The 16056-nt window shown below is 38.2% G+C and overlaps 1 long non-coding RNA gene across 1 annotated transcript in view; it reads right to left on the reverse strand.

Annotated features, from left to right (window-relative positions):
• LOC132710326 (uncharacterized) overlaps positions 1–16056 on the reverse strand; it is a 69611-nt gene that overhangs the window by 35859 nt on the left and 17696 nt on the right. The gene's annotated exons all lie outside the window — the stretch shown is intronic.

Below are 16056 nucleotides of genomic sequence, written 5' to 3' on the forward strand. Positions count from 1 at the left end.
GTGGCCCTGTCTTTCTGATTTCCTAAGGCCTCCTAGGAATTGACATGTGGTTGGGTCCTAGCTTTATTGAATACTTCATTAAGAGAAAGGGTCATTTCATTGTCTCTTTAAAAGAGAGTGATTCATCCCCTACTCAAGAAGCTATTGCTGGATTTTACTGCGCTGGACAATTTCTGTCCAGTTTACAATCTTCCTCTTTTGGGGAACAGTATGGAGAAAGTGATCATGCAGCAGCTCGAGAAAATCCTGATGGAAACTGATTATTTGTATTGTTATAATCAGGATTCAGACCTGAATTGAAATGACATTGAGTAGTCTTGTAGTTGATCCCTGCATCTGTGTCTGGAAGCTGGCACAGAATGCAGTGATGTGGGTGTGCTCCTCAGTTAATATATGCCATCAGTGGTGGGTTTCACTTACCTTTGTTACCGGCTCGCTCACATGCACACTCGCTTCGCTCATGCACGCGCAGAGGATATTTGATGACGTTCGGGCAGGTGGGCAGAGCCTCCCGCCGTCGCTATTACCGGTTCACCTGAACTGGGGTGAACCGGTAGCAACCCACCACTGTATGCCATACCTCTGCTTCACAAGTTCCATGGGTTGCTAGTATACTTCCAGGCTCAATTCATGGTGCTGATTGTAATTGATAAAACCCTTCATGACATAGCATGAGGAATTTGAAGGATCTATCTCTCACCAATTACATCAACCTTCCCATTAGGTCCAGCAGAAGAAGCAAGCTTCCAATCTCATCTATAAGGAAGATCTCTCTAGGAAGAGAGCCTTTTCTATCATTGCACTCATCCTCTGGAATTCTTCCAGAGATTAGACTCACTCCCATTTGTCACTAATGACAAATGCTGGGGTTTTTTTTAACCCACCTGCAGATTATGTGTGGTATTGTTGTTTTTTGTTTTTTTAGTTTTTATGGTATGTTTTAAACAATTCTTAGCCACCAGAATCATAAATTTGAGGTGGGTAGCCATATAAATTTAATAAACACACAGATAAATAAAAAATATACACAAGGCTTCAGACTGGAATTCAGTATGGATACAGAACTGGTCATGCTTGTTGATGACTTTTGGCAGAGCTGAGACAGATGTGGTGCATACATCCTTGTGCTGTTTGATTAATCAACAGCTTTTGATACTGCATCCAACTGGACCAGCCATGGGGGTTGAAAATTGGAGCAGTGTTTTCTGGTGGTTCTCTTTTTTACTTTGTGGCTAGTTCTAGTTAGTGTTGATGGGAAGTTTGGCCCCTCCTTTAAGGAGTGTCACATGGTTCAACACCTCTTCCCCTCTTGTTTAATTTCTACATGAAAACACTAGAAGTTCAGAATTTGGTTATTATCAATATGTTGATGATACACAATTATATCTTTAGAACAGAGATGGTCAAGTCTACCCTGGAGACTGTGGGGTTCTGAAGAAACATTGCTCACCCAAAAATGGAATAGCTGAATATTTATGTATGTATATAAAATAATTGGAGAAGAATATTTAATGGTTCTATAATATGTCTTATGCTTAAGTATAACAAAACACAATAATATTTAATACAATTTGTCCTGAACGTTCAGTCAATTTATTTATATAGCCATTTTATAATGCAAGATACACAATTAACAATTAAATGCAGAGATTTCTGGGAAAGTTCAAAAATGTAAACAAGCTTAGCTTACACATAACATTTTAGAAGCAATCTGAGTATGAAGGGTATGGTGTTTGGTAAATCAGAACAGTCAAAACATAGATAAAAACTGCATGTAAAAAATTCAAGTACAAACAGAACTTGAATCAAGAATGACCAAAGATTGCTATTTAAGAAATAGAGCTATAAGAGTACAAATTTAACAATGTTTTTATATGCCTAACCAAATAATTAGACTCTTCAGAGGCAATAAAGTTGCAAGCTATTAGTTACATAGCTGCCATGAAACCATTATTCTTACTAAAATAAGAATAATAAAAATTGTGGCAAGTTATGATTGTAATAAAACAGTATGGTAAATAAAAAAATTAAACAGAAAAAGTTATTAGAGTAACTTTTGACTGCTGTTATGGATCTATTGTATGAAATAATATCAAGAACAGAGATATATTAGTTCTGAAGTTCTCGCACAAGCATGTACAACTCTTCCAAACAACTGTACAGTAAGGTTTCAAAATAAATAACATGGAAATAAATGTATTAGAAACTATTGTACATTAATCCATCTCCTCCTAATATCTTCCAGTTGTGTTGGGGCAATTGTGTTGCAGTAGTCTAAAAATGGCAGTACTTGCTCAAATATACGTTCACAGAAACTCACTACGTGATTTTATATCAACCTTTCTCTGTTGTGCTTCTTGTAAATATAAAAAGAGGGATTTCTGTTGTTGCAAAAGATCTTTAGAGGACAACTGCTCTAATCTCTGAACATCCTGACTCACAAGAAGAACATAATGTCAAGGAAAAGGCCATCCTAACTCCATCTATTGACCACAGAAGAAACAGCAGAAATGTTCTTCAAGGCTCTTCTAAAGAACCCTTTTTTTAAAAAAATTCAAGTGCCAGATGTTTTTGGATAAGAGAGTAGAAAGGAAATAATGGTCTAACCCTGTGAAGGATCAAGGACTATAGAACTGGTTGTGCATTTGGAGTCTTTTGTTTTGTTTTGTTTTGTACTTCTGTAAGCTATCTTGAAAGCTATTTGACTGAAAAACAGTATATTAATTTTCAAAGTAAATAATGGCCTTCATAACTACATATAAGGTTCAAGGCAGCACTATCAGACAAGGATTACAGAAATTTGGAACGATGCCATTATTTTGGTTTTCATTTGACATTTTGCATTTTCATAGGATTTGCTGTATCAGCTTTTTTTTCCCTCCCAGTGCAAGGTCAGACTTTGGCAACAACACAAAATATTCAGTGCAATCTTGAGAAGCCTTTTTATGTGCATAGTACTTGTTGATTTCTAAACAGGCTGAAATCATCAAGCTTTTGTTCCCTCTTATCACTATCAGGTAATTTAGTTGTATAAAAAGAGAACCAATAATTATTTTCTCACCACTATCAAACACATTCTGAGAGATGGTAATAAAATTCATAACAATAAAACCTTGTAATTTAGGCAATCTACTTTGACCTAAGAGCTGGGAGGCATGATATGCTTCCTCCCTAAAGAAAAGATTATTCATGGCTCCAGAGAGTTCAATGAGGAAATATTTCCAATAATTTCTAAATATTTGTGCTACTTGTATCGGGCTTTTTATTTTCATGAATAGTTTAAATCAGAACTTCCATGGTTTTATTTTAGTTACTGCAACAGGTGAGATCTCTCTAATCTTCCTGATAACAAAACAGATTTTCCTTTGCAGACAAGGCTTTTTTCCTACTTTATTCTAATAGACTTTAAAAATGTCTGTCTGTCTGTCTATCAAATTTGGTGGCCCATCTTGCATAAAATGACTCTGGGCAGTATACAATAAAACCAACAATTAAAAAATTCTACAAAAGCAGTTTAAAACCAATTAAACATAAACAAGAACAAAATTTCAAGAGTGGGACACAAACTATTGTAGTGTTATGAACTTATCTGAACACTGCAAAATAGTCAAGGATGCTGCTATTGTAGATTTTATGTTATGTATCTCTTTGTTGCTGGCCTCAAATTTCAAAAGTCTAATGGGAGGGGCAATGGAGTGGAAAATCTGGCGCCAGTTCTTGGCCAGAAAATAAGCAGCTGCTCCATTGCTTTAAAATGTATAAAGCAACAATAATAACTAGCACAATATTTTGAAGAACTTTCTAGTCAATTGGGTTACATGGCTAGCATAGTCATTAAAAAGAGCTTTGCTCTATCAAATTTGGTTGTATTGTACAATAATATCAGAGTGATATTGATGTTTCCCCAATAATTTTTGCAAAACCTTTTCTGAAAAACAATCCTTTCAATTTTAACCTGAAATGACTTGAGATTGAATTGCTCTCATTTGCATTAAGTGTAATTCTGTATATTATTATATTTTAACAGTCTTTTTACGTAATATCTGTTTTGTGATTACAGTATTTGTAATATTTTAAGATATCCCACTGATCCAACATAGTTATCTATCCTATATTAAAACTAAACTATCACCTTTAGATTCTGACATAAGGGACCAGGGTTAAGCCTGCATAGAACTGTCTACAGCAAACTTGGCAGGCAGGCAGGCAGGCAGGCAGGCAGGCAGGAAGGAAGGAAGGAAGGAAGGAAGGAAGGAAGGAAGGAAGGAAGGAAGGAAGGAACTATACTAAGGGAAAGGACTATTTTTTTGCAACAAGAAAGGATTAAAAATATATGGTTATAGAGGTTTAGAGTTTAGAGTTTAGAGTTTATTGGATTTCTATACCGCCCTTCTCCCAGGGACTCAGGGCGGTGTACAGCCACATTAAAACACATGAATTTATAAAATTGAAAACCAATTAAAACAAATATATACAATTTGACCCTCAAATTAAAACACACAAAGACCCACTTAAAATTCATATTAGGCCAGTCCGGCTTTCTGAAACAGGAAGGTCTTTAGGGCACGGCGAAAAGTACGCAGGTTGGGGCTAAGACGAAGCTCTAGGGGCAGCTCATTCTAAAGGGCTGGTGCCCCCACAGAGAAGGCTCTCCCCCTGGGGGAGAGTTTGGCCGACAGCACCCTGAGGAGCCCCTCTCTATGGGAGCATATTGGTCGGTGGGAGGTTGTTGATGGCAGAAGGCAGTCTCATATGTATCCCGGTCCTAAGCCATGGAGCGCTTAAAAGGTGGTGACCAACACCTTGAATCGCACTCAGAAGACCAACGGGAGCCAGTGCAGCTCGCACAGGAGGGGTGTTACATGGGCACGCTGAGTCGCACCCATAACCACCCGCGCGGCCGCATTCTGAACCAGCTGGAGCCTCCGAGTGCTCTTCAAGGGGAGCCCCATGTAGAGAGCATTGCAGTAGTCCAGATGGGGTGTGACGAGGGCATAAATGACTGTGCGCAGGACAATCCGGCCCAGAAAGGGACACAACTGGTGCATCAGGCGAACCCGATAGAAAGCTCCCCTGGCCACGGTTGTCATGTGCTCTTCCAAAGACAGCCATGCACCCAGGAGAACACCCACGTTGTGAGCCCTCTCTGTGGGGGCCAAGATCTCACCCCCAATAGTCAGCGATGGCGCCAGCTGACTATACCAGGATGCCGGAAGCCACAGCCACTCAGTCTTGGAGGGGTTGAGTTTGAGCCTGTTTCTCCCCATCCAGATCTGCATGGCCTCCAGGCACCGGGACATCATGTCAAGGGCATCATTGGGGTGGTTCGGAGTGGAGATGTACAGCTGAGTGTCATCAGCGTACTGATGGAATCTCACTCTGAAACCACGGATGATCTCACCCAGAGGCTTCACATAAATGTTGAACAGAAGAGGCAAGAGGACTGACCCTTGCAGCACCCCACAAACAAGGCACTTCAAGGTCGACCTCTGCCCCCCTGCCAACACAAACTGCGTGCAGTCAGAGATGAAGGAGGAGAACCACCGCAACATCGTGCCCCCCATTCCTAACCCCTCCAATCGTCGCAGCATGATACCATGGTCGATGGTATCAAAAGCTGTGAGAGATCTAATAGGACCAGAACAGAGGAGCAACCCCTGTCCCAAGCCCTCCAGAGATCATCAACCAATGCAACCAATGCCGTTTCCGTGCTGTGTCCTGTCCTGGCCAGAAGCCCGACTGGAACGGGTCTAGATAATCGGCTCCATCCAGGTACTGGGGCAGTTGTCGCGCTACCACACTCTCAACAACCTTCACCACAAAGTGAAGGTTGGAGACTGGGCGATAATCGCTAATGTAGCCAGGTCCAGGGAAGGCTTCTTGAGGAGAGGCCTCACCACCACCTCTTTCAAAGAGGGGGGGAAGTAACCTTCACTCAAAGAAGCGTTAATAATCCCCTGGAGCCAGCCTCATGTAACCTCCCAGGAGGCCAGCACCAACCAGGAGGGACACAGATCCAACAAACATGTGGCAGCGCTAAGCCTTCACAGAATCCTGTCCACGTCCTCGGGAGTCACAGGGCGAAACCCCTCACAGATAATATTCTCAAGATTCCCCTCCATCACTCCATCCGGATTTACCCAATCAGATTCCAGACCTTCCCGAATCTGAGTGACTTTGTCATGCAGGAATTGCACAAAATCCTCAGCGCCGCCCTGCAAGGGGTCTTCCCTGGCTCCCAGATGAAGGAGGGAGCGGGTGACCCTCAACTGGGTTGTTGGGCAGTTCTCTGCAGACCCGATAAGAGCGGAAAAATAGTTAAATTTCGCCGCTTTTATCGCTACTAGGTAGATCTTAATATGAGACCTCACCAATATTCGGTCAGATTCGGAGCGACTGGCCCTCCAATCACTCTCTAGATGTCTTTTCCGGCGCTTCATCACTCTCAGCTCCTTGGAGAACCAGGGAGCCAATTGAGATCAGCACCGGGTCAGAGGCTGCAAAGGCACGACACGATCCAAAGCTCCGGCGGCCGCCCTATCCGAGGCGGCCACGAGCTCTTCAGTCGTGCCATGAGCCAGAGTCTCAGGGAATGGCCCAAGCTCGATCAGGAACCTACCCGGGTCCATCAGGCGCCTGGGACGGAACCACCTGGTCGGTTCCTCCCTGCGACGAGGTGTAGCAGTTCAAAAGTCCATGCGAAGGAGGGAGTGATCAGACCATGACAAAGGTTCGATGATTAAATCCCCTCTTTCCAGATCACTCTGCCACTGACCAGAGACAAAAATCAAGTCCAGAGTGTGTCCCCCCATGTGAGTAGGGCCTTGGACTACTTGGGTCAGGTCCAAGGCCATCATGGAAGCCAAGAACTCCCGAGCCGCCATAGACGTTTCACCGACAGATGGCAGGTTGAAATCCCCCATAACCATAAGCCCTGGGGTGTCAACCACCACCCTGGCTATCATGTCAGACAGTTCGGACAGGGCCGCTGCCACGCAGCAGGGAGCCAAGTACGTAATCAGCAGACCCATCTGCACCCCACGACCCCACTTCACAAGGAGGGATTCACATCCGGCTATCTGAGGTACAGCGGTCTCCCTCGGACATAGACTTTCTTTAATAATAACCGCCAGCCCCCTGCCCCTACCCTGGACCCTCAGTTATGAAACGCCCAGAAACCTGGTGGGCACATTTCAACCAGGGGCACCCCCCCTTCTGGGCCAGGTCTCCGTAATACCTGCCAGATCCGCTCCACCCTCCTGAATAAGATCGTAAATGAGGAGGGCCTTATTTACCACAGATCTGGTGTTGCACAACATCAGCCGAAGGCCTAGGCCCTGAGAGTCTGTGCTACCTGGGGAACAAGTAAAACCTTGGGGACCAGAGTGCGCAATCGCAGGAAGATAGCGAAAGCGCACTCCCATAACATGATATGGCCCCCTGCTTCCACCATATCTGCCCCTCGCAACATTTGGAATGTTAAAAAACATTCCAAATTTTCAGTCTTTCAAATTGGACTATCAGACTGTTCTAAATATTCCAAGAATTTGAATTATTATGTGCTCAGACCCTAACCCTTTTTGAGTAATATGTTTTTTAGTGTTCTAGATAGTTCAAATTCTGTAACTGAGCTCTTTTTGTGGGGGAGGTTGGCTTCTTAGGACTGTTCAGACTTTTCTAGCATAGGGGCAAGGATTGATTGTGATTGGCTTAGGCTGGATAGGTTGACATAGAAGGTTCAAGGGATGCAGCAGTTATTTAAGCAAACGGCTAAAGGCCCAAACAACCATTTTGATTTTCCTTTGCTTTTGTAGAGATTGAAACTCAATTTGGAGCCAGGTTAGAAAATGGGAGATTGTGAATTCTAATGTTGCCTTAGACACAAAGCTAGCCAGATATCTTGGGCCAGTCACTCTCTAGGACAGGGGTGTCAAACTCACATCATCACGGTGGTGTCACATGACATATAAGGACTTTTTTCCCCCTTTGCTAAACTGGGCATGAACGTGGCCAGTGCATGACGCATCCGGCCCATGGGCCGCAAGTTTGACAGCCCTGCTCTAGGAAGAAGGCAATGATGAATTATTTTTGAACATGTTGCCAAGAAAACTGCAAGTACTTCTCTAAGCAGTTGCTTGGTGTCAAGTCTGACTCCAAAGCACAAAAAGTTTTTTTAAAAGTTGATTTTTTTTTTAAAGTTCATTTGACTGAAACTGGATGGCTACTACTGTTGGGGCTTTCCAGGTGATATTACTTAGATGATTTAGAGAAATTCCTCGACATATTTTCTTAATGTTTTATTGTTTTTATTTTAAAGTAATATTATGATTGGTAAATGTATTTTAATTTTTTCAACCTTTCAATTACTTTTCAATTTTGTACAATTTAATGAATTTAAGTTTAAAGGTGATTATAGTAGTAGTGATGCAAGGTATATACTTGAACTGCACAGACATATTCTCAAAACTTGCTTTTTCTCCTGACTTTTTTTCCAGTTTAGAGAAAGCCCTGCTGCCTTAACCTATTAATCTGAAAAAAAGATGCCACTAAGAGAATTTTTTTTTAAAGGATAAAAGCAGGATTTCCTTGTCAAGACAGTGAAAGGGTGATAGCAAGCATCATGGAATGGTTTTTAAAAAAATACTCACACTGTTGTACACTAGTGTTCCCAACTGGCAACACACATGAGGTTGAACCACAAGAGAGGAAGTGGTAGGTCAATAGCCATGCCCAATGATCACAAATTGCAGAGCAACTTGCAAAAAGCAGCCTATCAGGTACAAATTAGTTAGTGTCGACTGTATTCCTCGGAGTCATGTTGGATACCTTTGAGCTTCATTGGACCAGGACCAAGTTCATTCCATTCAGGTTGTTATCAGAACTCTTCCAGACAAGTGCCATAAAGTTATTTGAGGAACTGGCTCAATCAGGTCTGGTAGAACGGGCATGTTGGAAGTCCACTAAAGAATGTCATCTGACAGGATCCAGGAGGAGGACCAGAGTTACCTTAAGGTAAGATGGGTGGCCAATAAACTTTACAAATAAATCTTTTCTGCCATGGAACCTATGATCCTGTGGAACATTCCTCCTGTAGTCGGATTGGCTTTCTGCAAGGGCTTGAAGACATGGTTTTGCCATCTGGCCTCAGTGAGTGGTAGTGGTGGTATAGAATGTGCAAAATGTCTGTATTGTTAATGAGATTGAATATGCTTTCCCACCATTTTATGTGCTTAATAGTTTTAGTAGACTATTTAGTAGTTTTTATTACTTTCATTGTCTTTGATTTTGGTTAATTTTGTATTACCTTTTGTTTGTTTAACTCTGTAAGCCACCCAGATGTTTGTGAGATGAGCTGCTGTGTAAATCAAGCAAATAAATAAGGATACTTTGTCATTTTCACTGAAGTGCGAAGGAGAAACAAATCTGATCCCTCAGGATGTCTCTTCCCAGGAAATAAAAAGGACTAGTGAACTGGAAATTCTCATGAGAATGGACTGAAGCAATTGATTAGATTAATAGAATTGAAAAATAATTTTGAATGAAAATATAATAACAATGACAACTTGTTCTTTATAGAACATAGAGCAGAAAGTAATAATGCTAAATTACCAATCAGTTAATTTCAATTTCAGTTTAACATCAGAAGAAATTTTTAACAACAGAAGTAGCTGCATAATAGCACCTACTGTTTAGATAAGTGGTGAAATATTCTTTACAGGATATATTTAAGCAGAAATCAGACTCATCAGTAGTACTTTAAACTGGAATTCTGTTTGAATAGAAGTTGGACTTGAATGCCTGAATGGCCTTTCTCAACTTTATGATTCTATGAAAATTCCTAGAAATAGCTTTAAAAACTATTGGAAACCTGTTATCTGTGCTAAATGGAATATTGCATATGCAGTACTTTGCTACATTTTGAAAAATTCACCTTTTCCCAAATGTAGTTGGAATTAGTCTTCATTATGACAATACATACTGTATTTATATCCAACTGTCTGTCTTTTATTTCTGTGCAGTTTTATAATTTTAACTTAGAAGTAGCCCCATATAATAGCATATTCTTAGGTAAATATGTGTGGGTTGGTAACTTTAGCAAATCTATATAGCACCTTTCTATAAAGAGATATATACCCACTCCAGAACTGGAAAAATATCTAGATCACAGGATTCTAAATCTTCAAATCCTCTCTGAATACATAAGAATACTGGATGCTCATGCCAACAATTTGCATTCTTTAATTCAAATACACTTAAAATTAAATGGAGAATAAGAATTGTAAGCATCTATCACAGTCCTCAGATCAATGTCTTAAGTTTTACCTTGTTTCAGAGAACCTTTCAGAACAGTTGTTACTCTTAAACCCAAAGTAAATAATTCATTCAAAAAAATTTTACTGTTCTAAATTTCATCTAATCTAATTGATCTATTTTTTGTCATTTTTGCTCTATTTAACTACTTCCTGTTTATAAATGAACTTATTGCAACATCCACCAGGTGTTAAGATGTTTTCTTTAGGAATGTCACAGTGATGATGGGGAAAAAAGATTATAGGTGTTTGGGTTTTAAGTAACCAGTAATTACCCTTTTATTTAACTTGACTAACATGAGACATATGACACAGAATGACTGATTTCCTGAATCATATATAGGTAATTAAATACACCTAAAAGCTACTGGAATCAATAACATTTGTGCTAAGGTAATTTATCACAGAATCATAGCTCAGGAATACAAATGTGTTAATTATCCAGATTATAGTAATGAAAAGAGTTAGCTAGTATCTGATTCCAATGTTTAGAAAAAAGTAAATTCTACAGTTCTTCAGAGGACATTATTTCAGATAACAGATAAAGGAGATGGATGCGTGAATAGTTTAAATATTTTTTATATATCACAATTCAATTTTCTATGAATAAACTGAGGCTAAAATTCTCTTGCCAAGACACTTTTTGGAGTAGAGTACAGGATTGTAGTGTATAAAATGGGATACATAGATATGAATTCCTATCAGGGATTGACAAATACACTGTATAAAATGCCACTAATTAATGTTAAGCTTATACAATGAAAAAATATTTTTACCCTTCCCTTCCTCATTAAAAAGAAAATAAGAAATGTATATTTTATATTAAGATGTCTAGATTTTATTTAATTTTGTCTCATATTTGCTTTAAACCTATAATTGCTTAATAGAAAAAATATGCTACTGTTGTAGTTGGTTGTTATTGAATTATTTTATTAAAATTTATGGGCAGGGAAACTTGTGCTTACGACTAAATTTTGGTTTTTAAAGAATGTCCGTACTTGGGACTACTGATACTTCTGTGGTAGAAAATGACAGCTGAACTGCCTCCTCAGGAATGGGAGACATCATCTAAGTTGATTGGGGTTCATGAGGGGTCCTGAAGCCTGAAGATAGCAGAAAACCAGAAACCAACCCATGTGTCCTCCAAATGACCATTCCTTGCAACTGGTGAGTTAGGCGGCCTGTAGGCAGAAGCCTACTTCAAGTTCTAAGTTGTGATGAAGCCAGAGGAAAAATGGACATTAAAACAGACATCACCATTCATTTTTAAGACACTTTTATGGTCTTATATTAATTAAAAGAAGAGAGACTTTCTTCAAAGACATATGAGTAAATTTGTTATTAGATTTTTAAAACTTTTAAAACTTATTTTTGGTGAATTTCACCTGTAGAATTGAACTCTGGGATTTCCTTTGTGCTTGTTTTGTTGCCTAACCTTATACCAATTGGAAAGGATATAAATTTATATAAACAATATAAATTGAGAAATTTCCTTTTCCTTTTTTTTTCTTATTTCCAGTGGTGCTCCCTGCTGTATTTTTTTTTCTTATTCTATTCATTTTTGTGGACACTAGATGGTGCTATGGCAAAGCTATATTGATTATTGTGGGGAGGGGAGGGTGTTTATACATTACACACACACACATACATAAATACATAAATACATACATACATACATACATACATACATACATACATACACACACACACATATACATACACATATATACACATACCGGTATACATATATATACATACACACACACACACAGACAGACACACACACACATATAATTGACCCTAGCCAAATGGTCGCAAGGATGAATTTTTTCCAGGCATATTTGCAGAAATTACACCAAAACTGATACAACTTATAGAAGCTAAATTTGAGATATTTGAAAAAAGAAACTGACCAAAATTACCAGTGAGGTAAAACAACAAGAGTTGACTTTTTGGAAAACAGAATGCATATTAGATATGCTGAGTTAGAAAAGAAATTAGATAATATTGCATTACTTGAACACAGAATAAAGGAATATTGCCTAAGGTGGAAAGAGCTCTATCAATTCTATTGTACCTTCAAACTGAAATAGTTGTCTCCTTATACCGATTTCTATGCTGCTGGCCTACTGCTATCTTTAGTAGGTATTGACAGTACCATTCATAGAATTTTGAGACCAAATAGCCATAAACTGGTAAAAACTTTGAAGTTGCCATCCAGCACATCTGGAGTGGTATTTGGAGAAGGCTCAGAAAATTCTAATAGAGTATCTGTTTAGATAGCTGGATGGATGGACAGACAGACAGACAGACATTATTAATTTAATTAATTAATTAAGTATTAATTTAACCAATAGCACAGACAGACCAGGCAACAACTTGAGAGGAAATCCAGACCATAACTTTTGATAACAAGAGGCAGTATAGAAGGCTTCCAGAATTCAAAATCATGATCTAATCACATTAGAAGTCTAGTGCAGCATTCCCAAATCATGCTGTCCAAATGTGTTTGACCACTAATCCCTGAATTCCCAGATAGAACAACCAAAGTGATCGATAAAAATTATTTATTTCATAGTGATCACAGCTAATCAGAAATATGTAGTAACAGCATAAAAATACTATATCCACAAATTGTTCCCTGTTTGTGAGCAGCAGCCACTCATAATCAATTCCTTTTTACTAGCATCATTACCACCACTTTGAAAATATTCCTGAAGAACTGTTGGTAGTGAAATAAATTCTGTCACTGGCAGAATTGTGGAGGATCAGGTTATTCCTGATATCATATCATAAAATAATAGTTCATTTCTTGTTTGAAGAAAATTATGAATTCCAGTGTTTTTTATGATCAGCCAGAGCACAGATTTATACTCAATTAATTTTCAAACTACATTAGTAAGTAACAGATTTATTGTTTGCAGGAAACAATGTCCATTGGATCAGTAAATGTCAGAAATAATTAAACAACAAGAAGGAAATGCATACTTTTCCTACTTAACATATAATCTTGAGATTCGTGCATTTCTGTCTTAAGCCAATGCAATTTATAAGACCTCTTATCCTGCTGTCAATCTATTCATATATTCAAAAAGTGGCACCTCAGAAATATAGAAACTAAGCAAAAGAAGACAGGATCACTCAAATGAAACCTTCTTTCCTACTTAATAGGTGATCAAAATGTTGGAGGAGTCATATATTTTGTTAAATAAGGACAAGCTAACTATCAGTTGTCTATATACTTTGCAGCACAATTTCCGGAAATGGAACAGTGTGTATTTAGAAATCCTCTGACCATTATGAGAACAAATATTCCTATCTTACACATTCTGGAACTGGAATCCTATGCAAAGAATGTTGGTACATGGACGTAAAGGTTCCAACGCACTATCTTCTAAAATGTATTAAATTAAAAACAAAAACAATATTATTGTATTAAGGGTTAATGTTGGGCAGAAGAGAAGAAGACTATTAGAGTTATGATTCTACAATGAAAATCGGGACAATTATAGATACAAAATCTAAAATGCCTTCTGTCACAATTTCACTAAAATTTTCTTCCTATGAAAAAATGTAGGATAGTTTTTCTGAGAGCATTAATGTTTACATACTTGTTTCAATTTTACATCTAAATATGAGTTGTAACCAAGGTAAACTACAGAATTTTTTTAAAATCTCATATTCATCTTGTATCTCTTTTCTCCTCTACTTCCCCACCTTTTAATTTATAATTTGAGACCACACTCTTAAGTTTTCTAATGTTTTTTTTTTTTTAACCACTTTGAGGGATCTCTGTGGTGGAAAGGATTTGAAAAGAAAACCTTTACATTAATAAGCGTAGAATCTTCATAAGAATTTAATCTTCTTATTCAACAGATTGAACAACAATCTACTTAAATAGCATTTCCCATCCAAACATGTAAGGCCAATTCTATAAATACCAAATAGTTATTTCAACTATCGTATCAGCAATACAAAGATGAAAAACAAATAATTGAGGTCAATGTGAGCATAGAATAATTGATCATAGGTATACATATAAACTGGAAAACATATATCCTAGCCAGACAGTCGCTAATTTTATAAAATATATAACTGGAAATCAGATGGCATATACATTTAATATATTGGTTGTACAGATGTTTAGACTGAATTTGGCACTTTGGTCCATCAATCAAGTCCGTTCCAAGGATCTAGAATAGGCAAATCTTTTTTCATGGTACTAAAGGAATCCTTGCAGGATGTAAGCTCTTCCAAGTAATGTTGTCTTTTGCAATTGTCTGATGGTGATTTTATCAATGTTGATGGTGTTCAAGTGGTACTACAGATTGAACCCAAGGTGCCTATTACTGTTGGTACTAACTTTGCTTTCTTTTGCTATGGTCGATAGAACTTCTATTTGCAGTTCTTTATATTTTGTGATTTTCTCCTATCCTTTCTTCTATTCTGCTCTCTCCAGGCATTGCAATGTCTACTATTCAGACTGTTTTGTCTTTCTTATCAACAATTGTTAAGTCTGGGATATTGTGTGGCAGATACTTGTCTGTTTGAATTCTAAAGTCCCAGAACACTTTACTTCTTCGTTTTCTATTACTTTGTCTATTTTGTGGTCTGACCAGTTCTTGCTGCAAGCAAAAGGTATTTCTTGCAGATATTTCAATGCATCATCATTGCTGCTTGTCATACCATTGTTTCTACTCATCTGTGCTATCTTCTTGCAGCAGCTAACTAGGTGGTCCACTTTTTTTCAACTTCTTTGCATAGACACCATTTTCTATTCGTTCCATGATTTTACCTGCATTTGTTCTTAAGGCTTGGTCTTGTGCAGCCCAAATTAGCCCTTCTGTCCTTTTCTTCAACTTTCTCGCAATTAGACATTTGCCAGTCATCTTGTTATCTGCTTTGCCTGTTAGTTTTTTTTTTTTTTTTTTAATGTACTGGCCATGCAATACTTTGCTTTGCCATGTCTCTTTTCTATTCTTTATTTGGTCTTTCTTATAGGCCAGCTTGGTCTCTCTTTGGTATTCAGTAGGCCTTCTTGGTGTACCAGTTTCAATGCATCTTACTCACTGTAAGATGATATTCAGATATTCTTCCAGTCCAATATATTTATTTTAAATTCTATGGTTGGTTGTTGTATGTATTGTATTAGTTTGGTCTTCTTTGTATTTCAGTCCCATTTTTTTCACTGTGCTTTTTACTAAATCTTGCAGATCCTTCATATTTCAGCTATCAGAGTAGTGTCTACAGCCCAGGGCAGGTTATTGAAAAATCACACCATCTTCTTCTGATCCAGCTTCACTTCAGTACATAGTGAAACATGTTTTCCATATCGTATTCCATTTATTTTTCTCTTGCATTTTTCTTTCTTTTTCATTAACTGATTAATTAACCAAGTGGTTTTCAAACTGTTATAAGCTAAACCTCAGGTATTCCTCCTGAAATAAAATTTCAGAAGGTAAAAAGGCTGACCCACTTGCAATAGGTGATCATTGGATACTGAACATTTACTAGGACATATTCTCGGTGTTGTTTAAAGCAGTCAAACTACATCCAACATGAAATCCATTTTTTAAAATGGAAGTGCACATTTTCATAATATTGTTCACCAAAATACTAAGACCTTTACCTGGCCAAATAAAGCTAGTTCATCTATGTATTCAGAATGTTTTACTCTAACAGGCATCACCATATACTTGTTTCTTTGTTATTGGAAGGCTGATTTCTCTAATCTGATTTAGATTGT

The sequence above is a fragment of the Pantherophis guttatus genome, chromosome 5 (assembly GCF_059756535.1).
Source record: "Pantherophis guttatus breed Tessera chromosome 5, ASM5975653v1, whole genome shotgun sequence".
Taxonomy (NCBI): domain Eukaryota; kingdom Metazoa; phylum Chordata; class Lepidosauria; order Squamata; family Colubridae; genus Pantherophis; species Pantherophis guttatus.